The sequence below is a fragment of the Leopardus geoffroyi genome, chromosome A2 (assembly GCF_018350155.1).
Source record: "Leopardus geoffroyi isolate Oge1 chromosome A2, O.geoffroyi_Oge1_pat1.0, whole genome shotgun sequence".
NCBI lineage: Eukaryota > Metazoa > Chordata > Mammalia > Carnivora > Felidae > Leopardus > Leopardus geoffroyi.
In genome coordinates this window covers 39857849-39877481 of record NC_059331.1, presented here as the reverse complement: position 1 = coordinate 39877481, position 19633 = coordinate 39857849, and the positions used below count along the sequence as shown (strand labels likewise).

Below are 19633 nucleotides of genomic sequence, written 5' to 3'. Positions count from 1 at the left end.
GTGAACATAGAAACTAGTCCTATGCCACTGAGGCCTTGTAACCTCTTTGAAAGATTCCTAGAAAAGAGCGCTCACCTGTGCCCAGGAGTTTGATTTGTGAAAGAAGCTTCCTTCCTTCCAGCTGGGGGTTTGAACTTTGAGCTCTTGATCTTGACTCATCCTTGGAAGGGGGAAGGCCCGGGGCGGGGGCAGAAGAAGCTCTCCCAGAGGGTAGCCTCAGTTATACACTGAAAGAGGAGTTTCTGTACTTCTGTACATTTTGTTAAAGTGGAAAGAATAGAAGGGGGTAGCACCGGAGGGGGAGGAGAGGAGGTGGAGACACCTCCGCCTGCACTTGAAAGCCCCTCTAGGCTGACCTGCAAATTTCTGGAACAATGTAATTTGCATGTGACTTGAATGACAATCTGGTTGGTGAATTAGAATATGCAGGGAGAGAGAGAACACCCCAGCAGACAGTGAGGCTTTTAACCCGGTTACCATCTGGGGGGAACTTGGCTGCAGAGCTTTCTAATGCAACAGCCCTCTGATAAGTTCAGAGACTGCCTTTTCCTCAGAACCTTTATGCCTAAGCCCCTCCACTTGTCAAAATTAGACCAGAAGAATGCCATCCTGGAAAATTTATTTTAAACGATTACAGGATGGAGCCGGGGAAAACAGAGACTGAGTTAGAGAGATGAACTTTTCATTGGGAAAAATGTAACACATATGCAGGAGCCACCAAGTCCTGGCCAATCTTGTCTGTATCCCCCCATCCATTTCCTGTCTTCCCCCTGGATTATTTTGAGTAAATCCCAGAATTGTTTTATTTTTATCTGTATATTTCAGTGTGTGTCTCTAAAAGATAAGAACTCTTTTACAAAAGACATAACCAAAATGCATAATCACACTTTAGAAATCAGTAATAATTCCCTAATATAACCGAATAGTTCCTCGTTGTTGAACTTTCTCCAGTTCTTGCAGATGCATGAGGGCTCTCTCTCTCTCTCTCTGTCTCTCTGTCTCTCTCTCTGTCTCTCTCTCTCTCTCTCTGTCTCTCACTTTCTTACAATTGATTTGTTTACATCAGGATCCAAACAAGGTCTGCTTGTTGCATTTGGTTGCTATGTCAGGTGTCTCTACAATTTATTTTAATCTCCAGCTTCCCACCTCTTCTGTTTTTCCCCCTTTATACCATAAAGTTTTCCAAGGTCTGGATTCCCTGGTGTCCTTGAACACATTCCTCACTGCCTGCGTTTCCTTAAGATTGGCTGCTAGATCCTGCCTCTTGGTGGCCTACAGGTCTCATTCACGTTAGATGTGACTTCATATAAGTGTGTGTTCCTACAGCAGGAGGCCCATTGTGCCTCAAGGTCCCTCTGTGCTCTTAGCAGACGCTGATGATTGTTTGCCCCAGCCATTATTGCAGCAGGGGTTTGCAAAATGGGATCTTCTAATCTTTCATTTGTTCTTTTTTTTTCCCCCTGGAATTGCTTCCATAAACATCTGTTTGTGGTTGCCCTGAGGAACAATTCCTACAGGAAAGACAGGAGAAAGACTTGACTCTTCCCCTTTATTTACCAGGTTTCAAAAATAAGAAATTGTTTCCCTCTCATCTTCCAGAAGGACTGAAAGGGTTTTTGTTTTGTTCTTTATGAACTTATGAATTTTTACATATGCAGGGTGATTCAATCCTTTGTGGTTAATTCTTATTAATCCTCACATCCTCTGGCCACTGGGATCTTCTCTAAGTTGACCCCCGAATCCTTTTGACAGGACCCCACTAGTCTTTGATATCTGCCTTATTTTCTGATATGACTCGATGGCCAGGTTTATCTTAAAAATTTCTTGCCCTAGACTTGGAATCAGCCACATCTCTAAAGAGCCAGGTTGTCTTAGGGGTCATTCGTATTTTGAGAGCACAGTCAGGGTAATTCAACCAGGATTTTAGAAAATGTTTTTATTTAATTTGAAAATAAAGTATAAGCATTGTAAACACAATTTTAATTCAAGGACTATGTGAAAAAGGTGAACAAGGATGCTCTAGAATAGAGTACTGTTCAATAGAACTTTCTGTAGTGATGGACATATCCTGTACCTGAGCTATCTAATATGGCAGCCAGTAGCTGCACGTGACTGTTGAGAGCTTGGAGTGTGGCTAGTGCACCTGAGGAACTGATTTTTAAATTTAATTTTACACCGATTTAATTTTAAATTTAAATAGTCATGTGTGGCTAATTAATACCTTATCAGCACTAGAAATCTAGACTCCAGTGATTAAATTCCACAGCTATGTTTTTTTAAGCACCATCCCTATGCAATATAGAAACCTGAGTAGTATGCTGTCATTCCTGCCAGAACCTTCCAGTGTATTATTGTAAAAGAAATAAGATAAATCCCCTAATAATTTCAGTGTAACCAAAATGGTAATTGCTAGACAAATTGCAGTGCAATGAGAATTCTGAAAAGGGAGATATATTTTTAATAATGTGGTTAGGATGGTGAGAAGTGGATTGATGGAGAAGATTACATCAAAAGATACTTTTTTTTTTTAAAGGAACCATGGCTTTTGCTATTTTATTTTAAATTCTTTATTTTTTTGGAGTTTTTAAAAAGTATACTTTAGGGGCGCCTGGGTGGCTCAGTCAGTTGAGCATCCGACCTCGGCTCAGGTCATGATCTCACGGTCTGTGAGTTTGAGCCCCGCGTCAGGCTCTGTGCTGACAGCTCAGAGCCTGGAACCTGTTTCAGATTCTGTGTCTCCCTCTCTCTGCCCCTTTCCCGCTCATGCTCTGTCTCTCTCTTCTCAAAAATAAATAAACGTTAAAAAAAAAGAAAAAAGTATACTTTATTTTTGAGGACAGGTAACTGAGAGGAAAATTATACCATTCTCGTATACCCACTGCCCCAACGCACACATAACCTCCCCAGTTATCAACATCCCCCCACCAGAGTGGTGGCATTTGTTACAATCAGTGAACCTACATGGACACGTCATAATCAATCAAAGACTATAATTTACATTAGGGTTCACTCTTGATGTTCTATATTCTGAGGTTTTAGACAAAAGTATAAGGACATGTATCTATCACTATAGTGTCATACATATATTTTCACTGCCCTGAAAATTCTCTCTGCCTGTTGGTCTGTCCACCCCTACCCCCGGGAACCACTGATCTTTTCGCTGTCTCCATAGATTGGTTTTTCCAGAATACCATATAATTGGAATCATCTAGTATGTAGCCTTTTCAGATTGGCTTCTTTCACTTAGTAATGTGCATGTAAGATTCCTCCGTATCTTTTCATTGCTTGCTAGCTCCTTTCTTTTCAGTGCTGCATAATATTCCATTATTGGGATGTACCACAGTTTATTCATCCATTCACCTACTAAGGGACATCTTATTTGGCTCCAAGTTTTGTCAGTTATGCACTGCATTATGAAAGCTGCTATAAACATCTATGGGCAGGTTTGTTTGTGGACACCGTTTTAATTTTGTATGAGCAGATATCCAGAAGTACAACAGTTGGATTACATAGTAAGACTATGTTTAGTGGTTTTTTTTTAATGTCTATTTTTGAGACAGTAAAAGCAGGGGAGAGGGGGACAGAGAGAGAGGGGACAGAGGATCTGAAGTGGGCTGTGCACTGCCAGCAGTGAGCCCGATGTGGGGCTTTAACTCACCAACCATGAGATCACGACCCGAACTGAATTCAGATGCTCAACCAACTGAGCCACCCAGGTGGCCCAGACTATGTTTAGGTTTGAAAAACCTGCCAAACTACCAAAGGTGCTTTTAAAATGATAGAAATCATCATCATCATCATCTCTTTCATTTGTTGGGTACTTGCTCTGGACTAAGAACTTGATATATAATAACTTATTGAATTTAATCTTAATCATAATATAATGTAGATGTTTTTAACCCCCATCTTACGGAAGAATGAATGGAAGCTTTAGGAGGAATAAACAGAAGTTTTAGGGGCATAATGACTTACTCAGGGCCCCACAGCTCCCAAGTGGAATTGGAATTCAAACCCAGGTCTGTCTCACTCCAGAGCCCTTGGCTTTCACTGCTGGGTGGAACTCTCAGCGCGCAATGATTTCACAAAAAAACTTTAAAAATGTGCCGCATCGTCTTTGCTTCTTGGAGCCCTCCTGAATAAAGATAGCTTTCCTTCTGCGTCTCTGAAAACCTTCTTGCAAAGAAGCAGGATGACCTTCCTCCAAGAGGGGAGGCGAACACAGAGGGGAAACACACTGTAAAAGCAGAGCTGATGGCTCTCGGGGGCCCTGGTGAGGCTGCACCCCCTTTGAATGCCTGTCCCTCAAGGCTTCTCTCCTGGCCTCTGTTTTTCCATCCCCACAGCTGGCTTGATGCTGGGGTCTCTAGTTCCTTTCTAAAGCCTTGAACCCAGTTTCCATTTCCCTTCCCAGCCCCATGAGTTGGCCTTGGTGACACTGTCTCTGTGTCTCCCAGTGTTCCTTTCCCATCTCCCTTACTACCAACTTTGCCCCAATGCTGGGCCTCGCAAAAGTTTCTTGGAGCCCGGTTTCAGTGGAAAGCCTCAGGCCTGTTTCCTCATCTTTAAAATGAGGATATCACTGGTACTTGTTCATAGATTTCTTTTTTATTGCTTTTTTTAAGTTCTCCTTTTTATTTTTGGGGGTGCTTGGGTGGCTCAGTCGGTTAAGTGTCCAACTTCAGCTCAGGTCGTGACTTCACTGTGGGTGAGTTCAAGGCTCGCATCCGGCTCTCTGCTACCAGCACAGAGCCTGGAGCTGGCTTCAGATTCTGTGTGTGTGTCTCTCTCTGCCCCTTCCCCACTCGTGCTTTGTCTCTCTTCTCAAAAATAAGCATTAAAAAGAAATTCTTAATTTCCTTTTTATTTTTAAGTAATCTCTAAGCCCAACATGAGGCTTGAACTCACAACTCTGCGATCAAGAGTCATATGCTCTACGGACTGAGCCAGCCAGGTGCCCCATCTCATAGATTTCTTGATAGGCTAACATGAGATAGCACTTGTAAAACTCTTAGCATAGCATCTGACACGTAGTAAGCATTCAGTAAATATTTGCCATTGATAATAATGACTACCCCCGCAATGATGGATGGCCCCTGGTTCAGGAGAAAGCTGGAACAAGTAACTTTATAATTGGGTTAATGTAATTCAGTTACTTGAGTACTAAGAGGTCTGAAATAACTGATGAGTAGCTGGGTTCAAGATCAAGGTCTTCTTTTTACCTGTCAGGGGGCCTTGGGCAGGTTAATCTTCTGAAGCCTCAGTGTCCTCATGCATAGAGTGGGAAGCATAACCTCCTGCTGCCTCTGGGCCTTTGCACTGCCTTTCCCTCTGCCTGGATGTTCCTGCCAGAGCTCTTCATGGCTCACTTCCTCTTTTCATCGAGGTCCCTGCTCAAATGCCATCTCCCCAGAGAGCCTCCCTTGACACGGTCACAAATCCTAGATAGCACCTAGGACATAGTTCACTCTCAGTGAACACTGTTGAAAGAGAAAATCGTGTAAGGAAGTCTTTTCAAATTGTACAGAGATCTAGAGCCGTAAGTGTGGGCAGCTAGTTTCTGGGCCATCTGGAGAACAATGTGAAAGGTCTGCAGATTGAAATCAGCAAGTGGACATGTTCAGCTAAAATGTTCAGCTTTGCTGAGAGAGGCATCTTTTTAGAACCATACCTTCTTCTGTTGGTTTGTGATGGGCTTTAAGGAGTCCTACCAGTGCCAGAGGGAGACAAGGCCAACCATGATGGAAGTGCTCAGGTCAGTTGCTTGGGGCGCTAGCCAATTCGGTGTTGCGCTCCTCTCTGTCTGCCCCTGAGGGCTTGGAGAGGCCTCCCTGTTCCTTCCCTCCTTGTAAAAGACTTATAGAAATTGTCCAGGTATGCCCTGTACTTACACCATCATGTGACTGTAAAACCCACCACCTTTCCCAGGGAGTTTGCTTTTAAAGCTAATCCCTGGGGTGTAATCTCACGACCCGTGGCCTTATCTATTGTTAACTGTCATTAATGAGTGACTATTTTAATCATCAGTCAATTATCCCAATAACTCTCCAAAGTTAAGTGTAAGCCCCCGACTTCACCAATGGGGAAATGGGGAAACGGAGGCTCTTCAGGCTTTGTAGCTTACCGGGGATGTGGCAAACTTGGCAATGACCTCGAAGCTGGGCTCCTTCCTTCGCCTGTAGTTCCTTCCTAAGCCAAGGCTTAGAGGGGAGGGGGCTGAGAGCAAACACACAGTCCTTCTCTGGCTGCTTTTGCTCCCAGTAGGGGGATATGTTTCTAAAGGGCTGCTGGCAAATAATTTCGAGGGTTTGGCTAGCCTGAAATAACCGATCTATTTAGAGGTTTGAAGACCAGGCGGCAGAGGCTAAATAAGGTAAAGTGTCTGTCAAGAGCGGAGGCCCAGGGAAGAGAATAGAATATTTAAAAACTCATGGTTCATGTCATGTTTTTCTTTACCCGAGGCTCTTTTGAAAGTGTGCTGCAAATAGAAATCATTGCTGTCCTCACCTTATAATACAGACATTGGGATACAAGGCCAGATAAAACACACACACTATAAATGTAAATCTAAATACAGATTTAAATTTAAATACAAATTTAAATATAAACATGCATGTGTAGTGTATACATATTTTGGTTTCTGTTCTACAACTAAACAACTTTGGAGAAAGTAGGTTGGTTATACATAATTTGGAGAAAATTGGAGAATTCTCAGCCAAAACTTCATGTTCAGATTGTAGGTATAAGGATGCAGAGACTTCTCCCAGGGAAGGTTACATTTTTAGGAATAATTGTAGCTATCTCTTGCATAGCACATAGCACTGTGTCAGGAACTGGGCGAGTCCCCTCCCACGTGTTTTACTCTTAATCATTGCAATCCTCTTTTCCATGTTTTCATTTTATTGATGTAGAGGTAGAAGTTCAGAGAGATAAAGCAACTCACCCAAGGTCACACAGCTCGTAAGCAGCACAGCCAGGTTCTGAACTAAGACTCCAGAGTGTAGAATCCATAAGGGGACAGAAGGCTTTGTTTGCCAGGTTGTTACCGGATGCCTAGAGTGGGGCTCTTCCTTGCAAGTGCTCAATAAACCCTGGAATGAAAAATGAATGAATGAATGAGTGAGTGAGTGAATGAATGGCTCTAACTCCTGTATTCTCAATAGCTCTGCTAAACTTCCTTCTCATTTTGCTGTGCACCTGCCAGCATCATGCTCTTGGTATCTGAGTAACACAGGCGTTAGGAATGAGTGTTTTCTGCATCTAAGGTAGAATAAGTCAGACATAGGTGTGTTCTTGCTTTCTTTTGTCAATTTTTGGTGGGAAGCAGAGAGCAGCGAAGGAACGGCGAGACTGTGTGTTTGCCTACCTGTATGAAGTGATCAGGGTGGAAAGTGTGGATAGAAGGGCAGGTCCGCTCTAGGTACGGCTGCCAGCAAGTTCTCACACGTGTTGCCATTGCTGCTCTTGTTGAGAAAACGGAGGGCTCTGGACCTCCAGTGTCAAGGGAGGGAAAGAGGAAGTGATGGGCAGTTCCACTGCAAGAAAGGAAAGCAGAAATTCAGTAAGAAACAGAAGTTCCCTGGCAGTGCCTTGTTTTAGTTCCGCAAACCTGAACTGAAAGTCAGAGGGGTATCCTAAAAATCTCATGGCACTGAAAATCAGATCGGGGGGCTAATCCCTGCTTTGTCATTGACTTGGCCGAGTCATCTTTTTTCCTTTGGACTTTAGTTTCCTTATCTCTAAAATAAACAATTTAGACCAAGACCCTTTCCTTCCGGGGGCGGCGGGGGGGGGGGGGGGGGGGAGGGCGGGGGGGGGAGGTGGGAGGGGTGGTATTTTTGGTGACCATGTGATTGATGAGTAGCATTTATGTGTATGTTGTGGGGGGTGGAGCGGGGATGCTAAATGTATGCAGTGCTTAAGACCACACAATGAGAAACTGTCCCACTTAGAATCTGGAATGATAATTAAGAACCGCTTCATTGCTAAAATACTGTGATTCTATTCTAGCTACACTGATTTGAATCATCCAAGTCACATGATGAAGAGAAATGAGATTCTGTGTAAAAGAAATCAGAAGTAATGGATATACTACATTTCCAAACGTCTTCCAATGTACCTCTTGTGAATGTCAGTACCATTTGTTTACCTGTGGTGCGTCTCACTATTGTCCCAGGAAGCTGGGAGGGAGCTGGGCCCAGACAAGAAATGTCCTAGGCAGTTGCTATCATAAAGGAAGGGTAAGCAAAAAGCCCTTTCTGGTGCTGCAAAAAAGTCCCTCCTCTAGAAGGCTCTGATTGGAGTGGGCTCCAGGTCCGTGGCGTAGAAAGGGCTGAGAGAGGCAGCGGGGCCATGAGCCTGAGAAGAGTTCCTTAGTGCCTGGGGCTTTCCCACCTGGAGGGGAGGAGGGGCTGAAGTGCTCAGAGAATACTGAGCCAGAGGTCTGGAGTTGATGAGGGGCTCACAACAGGACGCCAAGGCACAGACTTCAGCAGTGAGTCTTCTACAAGAAGTGGAACCAAATACTCCTCAGCAGATACTTGCCAAGGACTCATTTACATAGCACCCCACCCCCACCCCTCCCCCTGCAGAAGGCCAGTGAATTTCCACAGATGAGCACTTCCTCCTACCCAGAAGGAGTTAAGCTTTCCCACATATCCAGATGCTGTCCTGGTGGGTGTCGTTTTATTGAGATATCGCATAGATATACAGATCTAAGCATAGAGCTCGATGAATGTTTACCCGTGTAGACACCTATGTACCCACCACCCAAATTAGGATACAGACCATGCCAGCACCGTAGCAAAGTATCTTGTGCTCCCTCCATCACTGCCAAAGATAATCACTTCTTCACCTGATTACCAAAGAGTAGCTTTTGAATTTCATGTAAGTAGAATCGTACAATGTGTGCTGTTTGTTGTCTGGCTTTCTTTATTCAATATTCATCCATTGGAGATTCATCCATGCTGTTGTAGGTAAGGGTTCAATTTTTCTCCACTGCTGGCTACTATTTCATTGTATGATTATGCCGCGATGTGTGTGTTCACCCTACTGTGGCAGGACATGTGGTTGTTTATAGGTGCCGTCCTGAGAAAGAGTAAGAAGTTTGGAATCCTCTTAAGATGAGAAAGACAGTCTGTGTAGGGAATTTAAACCCTGAAAGAGACCATTTTAAGCCAGAAGTAGGGGAGTGACCTTCTCTTATCAAGTTTACATTTTTGTCCACCGTCTATAGAAATGGGGACTCCAGGGTTAAATGAGGTCAGGTAATGGAAGGTTTTTTAATCACATTTGAAAACAATTTTTTTAACGTTTATTTTTTTTTGAGAGACAGAGAGAGAGAGAGAGAGAGAGAGAACGTGAGCGGGGGAGGGGCAGAGAGAGGGGAAAACACAGAATCCAGAGCAGGCTCCAGGCTCTGAGATGTCAGCACAGAGCCCAGTGCGGGGCTCGAACTCACGAGCAGCGGGATCATGACCTGAGCGGAAGTCAGACGCATAACCGATTGAGCCACCCAGGCGCCCCTAAATCGCGTTTTTGTACATCTGAGTTGAGGTGTAAATTTTGGCCCTGCTACTCCGACTTTCTAATAAGAAAACATGGTGCACAGGGCTGGCTTTAGGCTTTCTGAGACAGTAGACAAGTTGCTGCCTTACTATTGAACACTAACAACTTGGAAGAGATATATTTGAGAGGTGGTACATTAAAAACAAGATGAGTTCTAGTGGAAAGTATTCAGAAGATGTGGAAAATCTGAGTGAACAGCTCCACTGGGGGAGCAGAGCCAGGGTCACGGAGGGCTCTGACAGAATTTAAGTCAGTGGTACAACAGTTGTCAAAGAAAACACCAGCCTAATTCAGAAAGGTGCGCAATTAGTCACCCTGCAGTGGTCAAGGGCTGTTCTCGCTGTTCTGACTAATTTCAACCTGTTTCTCTCAAGAAAAATGGGAGGCACTTGGAGAGGTCTCAAATGAAATAATCTCAGTGATTTAAGAAATGAAAAATGGGTCCAGGGCGAAAAAGTTAATGGAGTTAGGGTTGTTTCTGCTTTCACAGAGACTTTGCTGCCCTTAGAATGAGTATTTCAGTCCAGGAAGGAAAGTGTTGGCATCCTTTTGCAGTAAACTAGGTGTAGCTCTCCCTGAGTGCCTTTATACACACGACTGGACGGTAAGAAGAGGACACAGGTGAGAGGTGAGTGCCCTCCCCTCTGCAGTATTCAGGAGGCATCCACACACACTTCGGCTCTTGCTTTCTTCCGCCACATGGTAAGATCGTCCTTTCCTGCCCACTTGAAGTTAAGCACAGCCATGGGGCTTCCTCTGGCCAATAACATGTTTAAAGCAGAAGTTTCATGAGCCAGCGTGATTTCTCTCCAAGGACTTGTTTCCCCTCTGCCATGGTTCCAGCGAGGGGCTGCTTCAGCAGCCTGGGCTCCAGAGGGAGCAAGACCCCGAGCCCACCCTCGATGGACCTCTTTGCGGATGAGAAATAACCTGCTCGTCCTTCAAGTCACTGAAATCACCTGTTATCACAGCATAAGCTGGCCTATCCTCAATGATTAAGTTGCTTACCAGAGTCTCCAAAAATGGTCACTTGTGCTCTTATGACTGTGGCCTCTTACACCTAACTGTAAGCCAAGGGCCTCGGATCAAATGCCAGCCCATCGGTTCTTTCCCAGGACTCGGAATGCCAAGAGATGTTAGAGACGATTGGCAGTCCGTAGTAGAAGCTGCAGCTAGGCAGATATGAAGGGTACTCCGCACTGCAGGGCCATGTTGGGCCAAGCACAAGGCAAATGGAGGACAGCTGCCCAGCAAGAGTGGCAAGTGGAGGGACTGAGGCGAGAGAAGGAAACCGAGAAATGCGGTACAGCCCCCAAGTAGTCCCAGTTTTGACTTTCCAGTTCATCCCTAAAGGGCTGGTAGTGCTTTGTTTCCTGTTTTTAGTTTCTCTAAGATCCCTGGAGACTCACACTAACTCCCAAACACACCCCCCTCTGCCCGCTTGAACGAGTCCAGGGTGCTTCTGTGCTTTCCAACAACCTTAATGAGAACGAAGTAGAAACAGCAGAAGGAAGTGAATGGCACTTGCCAACACCCGGCCAACGCTCACTGTGTGCCAGGCACTGCCGTAGGCACGTCAGGCGCGTTAGCTCGTCTCGTTCTCAGAGCAATATTATGAGGCACGTGCTGTCAGCATTCTCTTTTTTACAGATAAGGAGACTGAGGCGTGGAGAGGTTGAGAACCTTTCCCATGCCATATCACTACTAAGTGGTGTCCAGTTGTAGATTTCAGACCTTAAACCGCTACACTCTAATGAGCTTCTAGATAGACTTTTTGTTTATTTAGTTAATTCATTTGTGTTTCTTTATTTTTGATTTTTGATTTTTTTAAAGTTTATTTATTTTGAGAGAGAGAGAGAGAGAGAGATCATGAGCAGGGGAGGGGCACAGAGAGAGCTGGCTCTCTCTGTTGGGTGCAGAGCCTATTTAAAAACAAATAAGTGGGGCACCTGGGTGGCGCAGTCGGTTAAGCGTCCGACTTCAGCCAGGTCACGATCTCGCGGTCCGTGAGTTCGAGCCCCGCGTCGGGCTCTGGGCTGATGGCTCAGAGCCTGGAGCCTGTTTCTGATTCTGTGTCTCCCTCTCTCTCTGCCCCTCCCCCGTTCATGCTCTGTCTCTCTCTGTCCCAAAAATAAATAAACTTTGAAAAAAAATAAAAACAAATAAGTAAGGGGCACCTGGGTGGCTCAGTTAAGCAGCCGGTTAAGAGCAGGGTCATGAGTTTGAGCTCCACATTGGGTATAGAGATGACTTAAATAAAAAAAATAATAATAATTAAATTAAATTAAATTAAATTAAATTAAATTAAATTAAAATTAAAGAAAAGAAAATCAGGGGCAGCTGGTTGGCTCAGTGAGTTAAGTGTCTGACTCTTGGTTTTGGCTCAGGTCATGATCTCATGGTTCACGGGTTGGAGCCCCATGTTGACAGCGGAGGCCTGCTTGGGATTCTCTCTCTCCCTCTTTCTCTACCCCTCCCCTGCTTGCACCCTCTCTTCCTCTCTCAAGATAAATAAATAAACTTAAAAAAAAATATATTTAAAGAAAGAAGAAAATCATCCCCTGGGTACCCATTTCTAAAATCTTCCCTCGTAGCTTTTATTGACCAACTACTGACAAAATGAAAATCGCTCCAGTTTCAGGAAAAAGTAAGGATTGTCTTTCTGGTGCCTCTATGGACAACGGCTGCAAGCAAACATTTGCTGGGATGGGGAGGCACCTGAAAGGCTTTGAGAGAGGCCACCTGGGATCTTGTTGGATTTAAATTGTACGTTAAGGGGCGCCTGGATGGCTCAGTCGGTTGAGCGTCCGGCTTTGGCTTAGGTCATGATCTCATGGTCTGTGAGTTCAAGCCCCTCGTCGGGCTCTGTGCTGACAGCTCAGAGTTGGAGCCTGCTTCGGATTCTGTGTCCCCCTGTCTCTCTGCTCCTCTGCTCCTCCCCTGCTCCCCTCTCTGTCTCAGAAATAAATAAACATTAAAAAATAAAAATAGGGGTGCCTGGGTGGCTCAGTCGGTTGAGCTTCCGACTTCGACTCAGGTTGTGATCTCATGATCTGTGAGTTCAAGCCCTGCATCGGGCTCTGTGCTTACAGCTTGGAGCCTGCAGCCTGCTTCAGATTCTGTGTCTCCCTCTCTCTCTGCCCCTCCACTGCTTATGCTCTGTCTCTCTCTGTCTCAAAAATAAATAAAAACGTTTAAAAAAATTAAAAAATAAATAAAAAAATAAATTGTACGGTTAACTTTCCATAGCATCTTAAAACTCATGTATAGTAAATCCTGTTGGGAGGGCATTGTAGGGAACGTTCAACACAGAAGTGAGAACCGATATTCAAGGTGTGAATCCAGTTAACAAATTCCTGTGGGGGAAAAAATACCAATATTTTATTTTAGTTGTTTTTAAAAGTTTTTATTTTTAAGTAATCTTTATATCCAACATGGGGCTTGAACCCACAAATCTGAGATCAAGAGTTGCATGCGCCACTAACTGAGCCAGCCAGGCACCCCAAAAATAACAACCTTTAAAGCTGACTTAACTCATGTTCTAGCAGCACACTAGCCAAAGGGTAGAAGCCACCCAAATATCCATCAACAGATGACTGGATAACAAAATATGGCATGTATGTAAACATGCAATGGAATACCAACTCAGCTTTTTTTTTTTTAACTTTTTTTTTTTTTTTAACGTTTATTTATTTTTGAGACAGAGAGAGACAGAGCATGAATGGGGGAGAGTCAGAGAGAGGGAGACACAGAATCTGAAACAGGCTCCAGGCTCTGAGCTGTCAGCACAGAGCCTGATGCGGGACTTGAACTCATGGACCGCGAGATCATGACCTGAGCTGAAGTCGGCTGCTTAACCGACTGAGCCACCCAGGCGCCCCCCAACTCAGCTTTAAAAACGAAGGAAATTCTGGCACATGCTGCGATGTGGATGAACCTTGAGGACAGCATGCTAAGTGAAACACAAGCCAGGGAGCACCTGGCTGGCTCAGTTGGTTAAGTCTCCTCCGACTCTTGATTTTGTCTCAGGTCATGATCTCGCTGTTCGTGACTTCGAGCCCCTCATTGGGCTCTGCACGGATAGTGTGGATCCTGTTTGGGATTCTCTCTCTCCCCCTCTCTCTCTCGCTGCCCCCCCCCTTTCAAAATAAATAAATAAACTTAAAAAAAAAAATAAGCCATTCAAAAGAGGGCAAATGTGGTGTGATTCCATTTACATGAGGTCCCTCCAATTGTCAGATTCAAAGAGTGAAAGTGGAACGATGTTTCTAGGACCTAGGGGGAGGAGGCAGCAGGAGTTACTGTTTATGGGGACAGGGTTTCAGTGTGCGAAGGTGAAAAAGCGCCGGAGACGGACAGTGGTGATGGTTGCACAACAGTGTGAATGTACTTAATGCCACTGAACTGTAAGCTTAGAAATGGTTTAAGTGGTAACTTTCATGCTGTGTGTGTTTTACTACAATTTTTTTTAAGAATGACTTAAATTTCAAGTAGTTGAAAAGTGGTAATAAAAAGCAAAGAAGCTAAACCTTAGCAGCAAAGAGTTCAATTAACTGAGAACAGTCTTAAGGCTGCAGATTAATATAATGCTTAAAGGTGGTTACTAATGAGGAGACGATGTGAAGTTTCTGGGCTGGCAATGCGAGTTTGCTTTCTGTGTGAACGTCCGGGAATAGGTCTGCCTGGGAAATCAGAAATTTGATTCTTCCAGTTCAGTGGTTTTATAATAATGCCAAGAGAATGGTCTAAAGGAAAAGTCAGAGCTGTCATTAGTGGTATTAACAGTGATCTGACTTTTCACTATTTGCATGCTGCACTTACAAATCTGATTTCAGTAAAATTTGCTTGGTTTCTAATAACCAACCAGGACTGTGGCCATCGCCCACATCATTTAAGGACTGAGTGTTGGCTCCAGCTGCTGGGCAGTTCTCAGCTCCCCCAAGCCACCAAGCGTGTGCATAGACTCCCCTGACTGTCTGGTCAGGTTAGCTAAGCAGGCACGCCATAAAGACCAGGGTCTGGTTTTCCGTGGGAAAGCCCGGGGAAGTGGGATGGGCTTCTCTCATCCATGACATCACAAATGCCAAGTTATACCCCAGTCAGAAATGGTGATGAAGAACATCCACTGACCGTACCTGATGTGAAGCTGTGTAACCAGATGCCAATGATGGTTTGACCAAAAGTGACTCCTGGCTAGACCTGCCTCCCAACTAGTGCAACCTGGGACAGTTAGACATGTTGTGTAAGGCCAGCGTCCATTCCATGTCAGCCGTTTGGTCATTCTGATTGGTTAATGCCCAGCCTGGCCAGTAGATAAATATTTTTATAAAGTCGCTCAGCCAAATCACTGTTTGCCAGCAGCCTTCAGTATCTGAGTGATACCACCCTAGGGTTAAAATTTCTGAGAATTTGCTTTAAAAAAGTAGAGTGGAAAACAGTGTGGAGGTTCCTCAAAAAATTAAAAATAGATCTACCCTATGACCCAGCAATAGCACTGCTAGGAATTGACCCAAGGGATACAGGAGTGAGGATGCATAGGGGCACTTGTACCCCAATGTTTATAGCAGCACTCTCAACAATAGCCAAATTGTGGAAAGAGCCTAAATGTCCATCCACTGATGAATGGATAAAGAAGTGGTGGTTTACATATACAATGGAATACTACATGGCAATGAGAAAGAATGAAATATGGCCTTTTGTAGCAACGTGGATGGAACTGGAGAGTGTGACGCTAAGTGAAATAAGCCATACAGAGAAAGACAGACACCATATGTATTCACTCTTCTGTGGATCCTGAGAAACTTAGCAAAAGACTATGGGGGGAGGGGAGGGGAAAAAAAAAAGGTGAAGAGGGAGGGAGCCAAAGCATAAGAGACTCTTAAAAACTGAGAATAAACTGAGGGTTGATGGGGGGTGGGAGGGAGGGGAAAGTCGGTGATGGGCATTGAGGAGGGCACCTTTTAGGATGAGCACTGTGTGTTGTATGGAAACCAATTTGACAATAAATTTCATATTAAAAAAAAAGTAGAGTGCCCATTTAACCAACTCCTTATTCCCTCACACTTGGGGCTTTTGAATGTGTTTTCATTGGATTTTGTCTAAAATATCAAAAGACTGAGATCACTAGAAGTGGATAACCAGAGCCACAAAAAATAGTAAAAACAACAGTAAATCTGTTTATTGGCCATTTTACATGTTTTCTTTCTCTTTCTTTCTTTCTTTCTTTCTTTCTTTCTTTCTTTCTTCTTTTTCATCCTTCCTTCCTTCCTTCTTTCCTTCCTTCTTTTCCCCCTCCCTCTCCTCTTCCCTCCTTTCTCTCTCTTTCTTTCGTTTTTTTTTTTTTTTTAATTCTTTTAGTGTTTATTTTTGAGAGCTAGAGAGGCAGGGTGTGAATGGCGGAGGGGCAGAGAGGAAGAGAGAAAATCCCAGGCAGGCTCCACACTGTCAGCAACAGAGCCCAATGTGGGGCTTGAGCCCACAAACCGTGAGATCATGACCTGAGCTGAAAACCAAGAGTCAGACCCTTAACTGACTGAGCCACCCAGGGCGCCCCTTACATACGTTATTGCTAATTGTCACATGAGGAGTTAGGTCTATTTCTTATCTTACTAATGAGGGAAGCCGAGGCTAAGAGAAGCAAAGTGACTTGCAAAAAGGTCATTCATCTAATAAGCGGCAAACCCCACATTCAAATATAGCACTACGGTATTTTGTCTCACTTTTGGGAAATCCACGTATAATGCTTCACTGACATGGTGGACCTCTGTGGTTTTGCCACTCAACACATCCATTCCAATCACCTTTCTGCTGCTAACAGTCCACTGATATTCCTCTGAGGTACTATCTTCTCCCCAGCTGTCATTCCAGGTATATGGGGCGGGCAGGGTCATGTGACTTGAACCTGGCCAATCAGTGCATGATATTTCTCTGGCTACAGTGACTAACTCTTTCATCCATTCAACCAATATTTATTGAGAGGAGTTGGGACATTTATTGAGAGGAGTTGGGACATAAAGTAGGAATCAAGATAGGTGAGAATGCTGCTGTGGGGAAGCTTATTTTCTAGTGGGGGCAGGCAGAGAATCGACTATAGCAAATCCTCAGCCTAATTTCAATTGGTAATAAATATTTAAAAAAAAACAAAGAACAGGGTTATGGGGTATAAGAGTAACAAGCAATAAGGATATCCAGACTCTTTTTAAGAAGGTGGTCAGAGTCAGGGAGAGGTGATGGCACTTGTGTTGGGTCCCATTTCTACCTGACTTGAACTTGGAAGGGCATGGAACCCCTCAGACTGCTGGTAGCCAGCCATCTTGCCCATCCTTGGAGTCTGAGAATGAAGTCAATGTGGGGGAAGGAGGGAGAAGAGGGGAGAGAGAGAGAGAGAGAGAGAGAGAAATAGGGTCCTGAGGATCTCTTAAAGCCTCTGAATCATTCTGTAAGTGAAGTGAGACCGGGTTTCTAAACTTGTATGCCAGAGGAGCCTATAGATGTTTTTTTTTTTTTTTCTTTAATAAGATTCCTTCATTTTATGTTTTATGTGTCTCATACCAGAAAGAATCTCACGTTGTACCACTGAATGTTCAGACTAATCACTGCCTGGCATATGAACCCCCTTCACCCCTGGCAGATGTGAGTAAATTTTGGATAGAGAAGCAGATGGCTAAAGAGGTAGGTAGCTCACAGGCTGATTGATCTAGAAAAGATACAAGTTACTGATTGCCCATGCGTGGAGAAACGGATCAGAAAGATACACCCTCAACTCTTCACATAGTTAACACTCTAGATGAGCGGTGGGGGGTTTCACTTTTTAATTATTAACTTCTAGAATGTTTGCATTGAAAAGCAAGAATGAATCACTTCTAATATAAAAAAAAAAAACAAAACAAAACTTGCAGATCTAGAAGGGTGTGGACTGAGAAGCCTGTGGAATAGTAGTGAATCGGGCCCCCAACACCATGCCCATAGCATGTAAAATGAGGTGTTGTCGGGCTGTTACTCCACGTAGCTACCAAGAGAGGCTATTCTTGGGGGCTACTTTGGAAAGAAGGGGCCACTGTGCTCTCTTTCCTAAAGAGCGTCCCAATGTTTTTCTTGTCCGTAGGGGCGGCTAAAAGATGATAATGTCTGCATGGCTCATAAAATAAAGAAATAAGGCCATATGAAGCCAAAAGATTTTCCTGGGCACTCTTTTGGCCCCAGACCCTGCCCAGTTCTCCTAAGAGCTGAAGGGATCCATTTCTTTACATGGGAACCCATTCACTGAGCAACAGCAGGCCGTGATTACAGGACAGGGGCTCTTTCTACTGGAAATGCATGATTCCTCAGGGCATCTGACTGGCTCAGTCAGCAGGGCCTATGACTCTTGATCTCAGGGTTGTGAGTTTGACCCCCATGTTGGGCATAGAGTTAACTTAAAAAGAAATGCATGCGTCTTAAGTGCTTCTCTTTCATACCTAAGGAATTATATCTATTTCAAAGTTCAGACTCTTGACAGGCATTATTATAGCTGCCTTTTTAATTTTAAAATATTTATAGAACTGGGGCGACTGGGTGGCTCAGTCAGTTAAGCGTCCGACATCGGCTTAGGTCATGATCTCACAGTTTGTCAGTTCGAGCCCCGTGTAGGGCTGTGTGCAGACAGCTCAGAGCCTGGAGCCTGCTTCAGATTCTGTGTCTCCTTCTTTCTCTGCCCCTCCCCTGCTCACATTCTGTCTGTCTCTCTCAAAAATAAAAAAATATAACAAAATTTTTTTTAATATCCATAGAACTTATGGGGCACCTGACTAGCTCAGTCAGTGGAGTGTGTGACTCAGGGTTCTGAGTTTGAGCCCCACATTGGATGTAGAGGTTACTTTAAAATAAAATCTTTAGGGGCACCTGGGTGGCTCAGTCAGTTAAGCATCCGACTTCAGCTCAGGTCATGATCTCACAGTCCGTGAGTTTGAGCCCCGCGTCGGGCTCTGTACTGACAGGTCAGAGCCTGGAGCCTGCTTTGGATTCTGTGTCTCCCTCTCTCTCTGCCCCTCCCCTGCTCATGCTCTCTCTCTGTCTCAAAAATAAAAACATTAAAAAATATATTTAAAAATAAATAAATAAATAAATAAATAAATAAATAAAATCTTTAAAAAATAAAATAAAATACTCAGAACTCATAATTATAATCTTATTGTGCTTTAATTTTGCTTGCTCTCTCTTTAGTAAATTTCTTTTTAGAGAACAACTTTGGCAATCATTTTGGCATCTCTTTTCTCTTGGACACTTCCATTAGATCATGGATTGTTCCTGAATCATAATCCTAGGTGAATGCTGTTTCTTAGAAGAGTCCAAAGCCCCACATAGATTCCAGCTTTGCTGTTTAAAGCAAGGAACAAAATTGTACCGCAATCTTGTCAGAAAACTCTTGAAGATTCTATGATAGAATCAGTCCTCATCATTGCTTTTCAACTTAGGAAAAAAATAATTACTTCCACATAGCAGATTCCATTTGGACCCAAATAAATAGTGTGCTAAAGCCATCTAAAGCTGTAGCTACTGAAACATTCCCCTTGCAATTTGACTTTTTTATTTAATCACTTTGCTCAGAGAAAATGAAAAGGCAAACTCCAAACCAGGGAAGGTTGAATAATCACAAATTCCAACCTTAAGGAATCTGAATTAATGAGATTTCATGGGATTTTTCTTGCCAAGAAAGAACTACCACCTTCCTCCCTTGGGTCTATGATGCTTATAACTTTACTTACAGGCTTACAATATCATTCCCTAGAGAAGGAATTATGGTCAGACTTTAATTTGGATCAACAGATAAAATTAGAAAGTCTCTTGAGGGAAATGTCATTCATTATTTACAAATGTACATAATTAAAGGAAGAAGTTATATACAGAAGAAAGACTGAAGTGTCTGTAGAGCAAAGGCTTAAATATAAGTAGAATTCCCTGGAATCTTACCAGGTGCATGCCTGAAATACATTAATTTAAAGTCTACAGGTTGGGGGCACCTGGCTGGCTCAGTTGGTAGAGCATGCAATTCTTGATCTCGGGTTGTGAGTTTGAGCCCCACATGGAGTCT

At 43.8% G+C, this 19633-nt stretch overlaps 2 long non-coding RNA genes across 2 annotated transcripts in view; one reads left to right on the top strand and one right to left on the bottom strand.

Moving 5' to 3' along the window:
- Positions 1-19633, top strand: part of LOC123605885 — a 150939-nt gene that overhangs the window by 117995 nt on the left and 13311 nt on the right. The gene's annotated exons all lie outside the window — the stretch shown is intronic.
- LOC123605886 lies at positions 6560-7525 on the bottom strand. Its single transcript, XR_006715980.1, has 2 exons — positions 7364-7525; positions 6560-7088 (listed from the first exon to the last, which is right to left on the bottom strand). It is a non-coding gene; the product is annotated as an uncharacterized LOC123605886 (long non-coding RNA).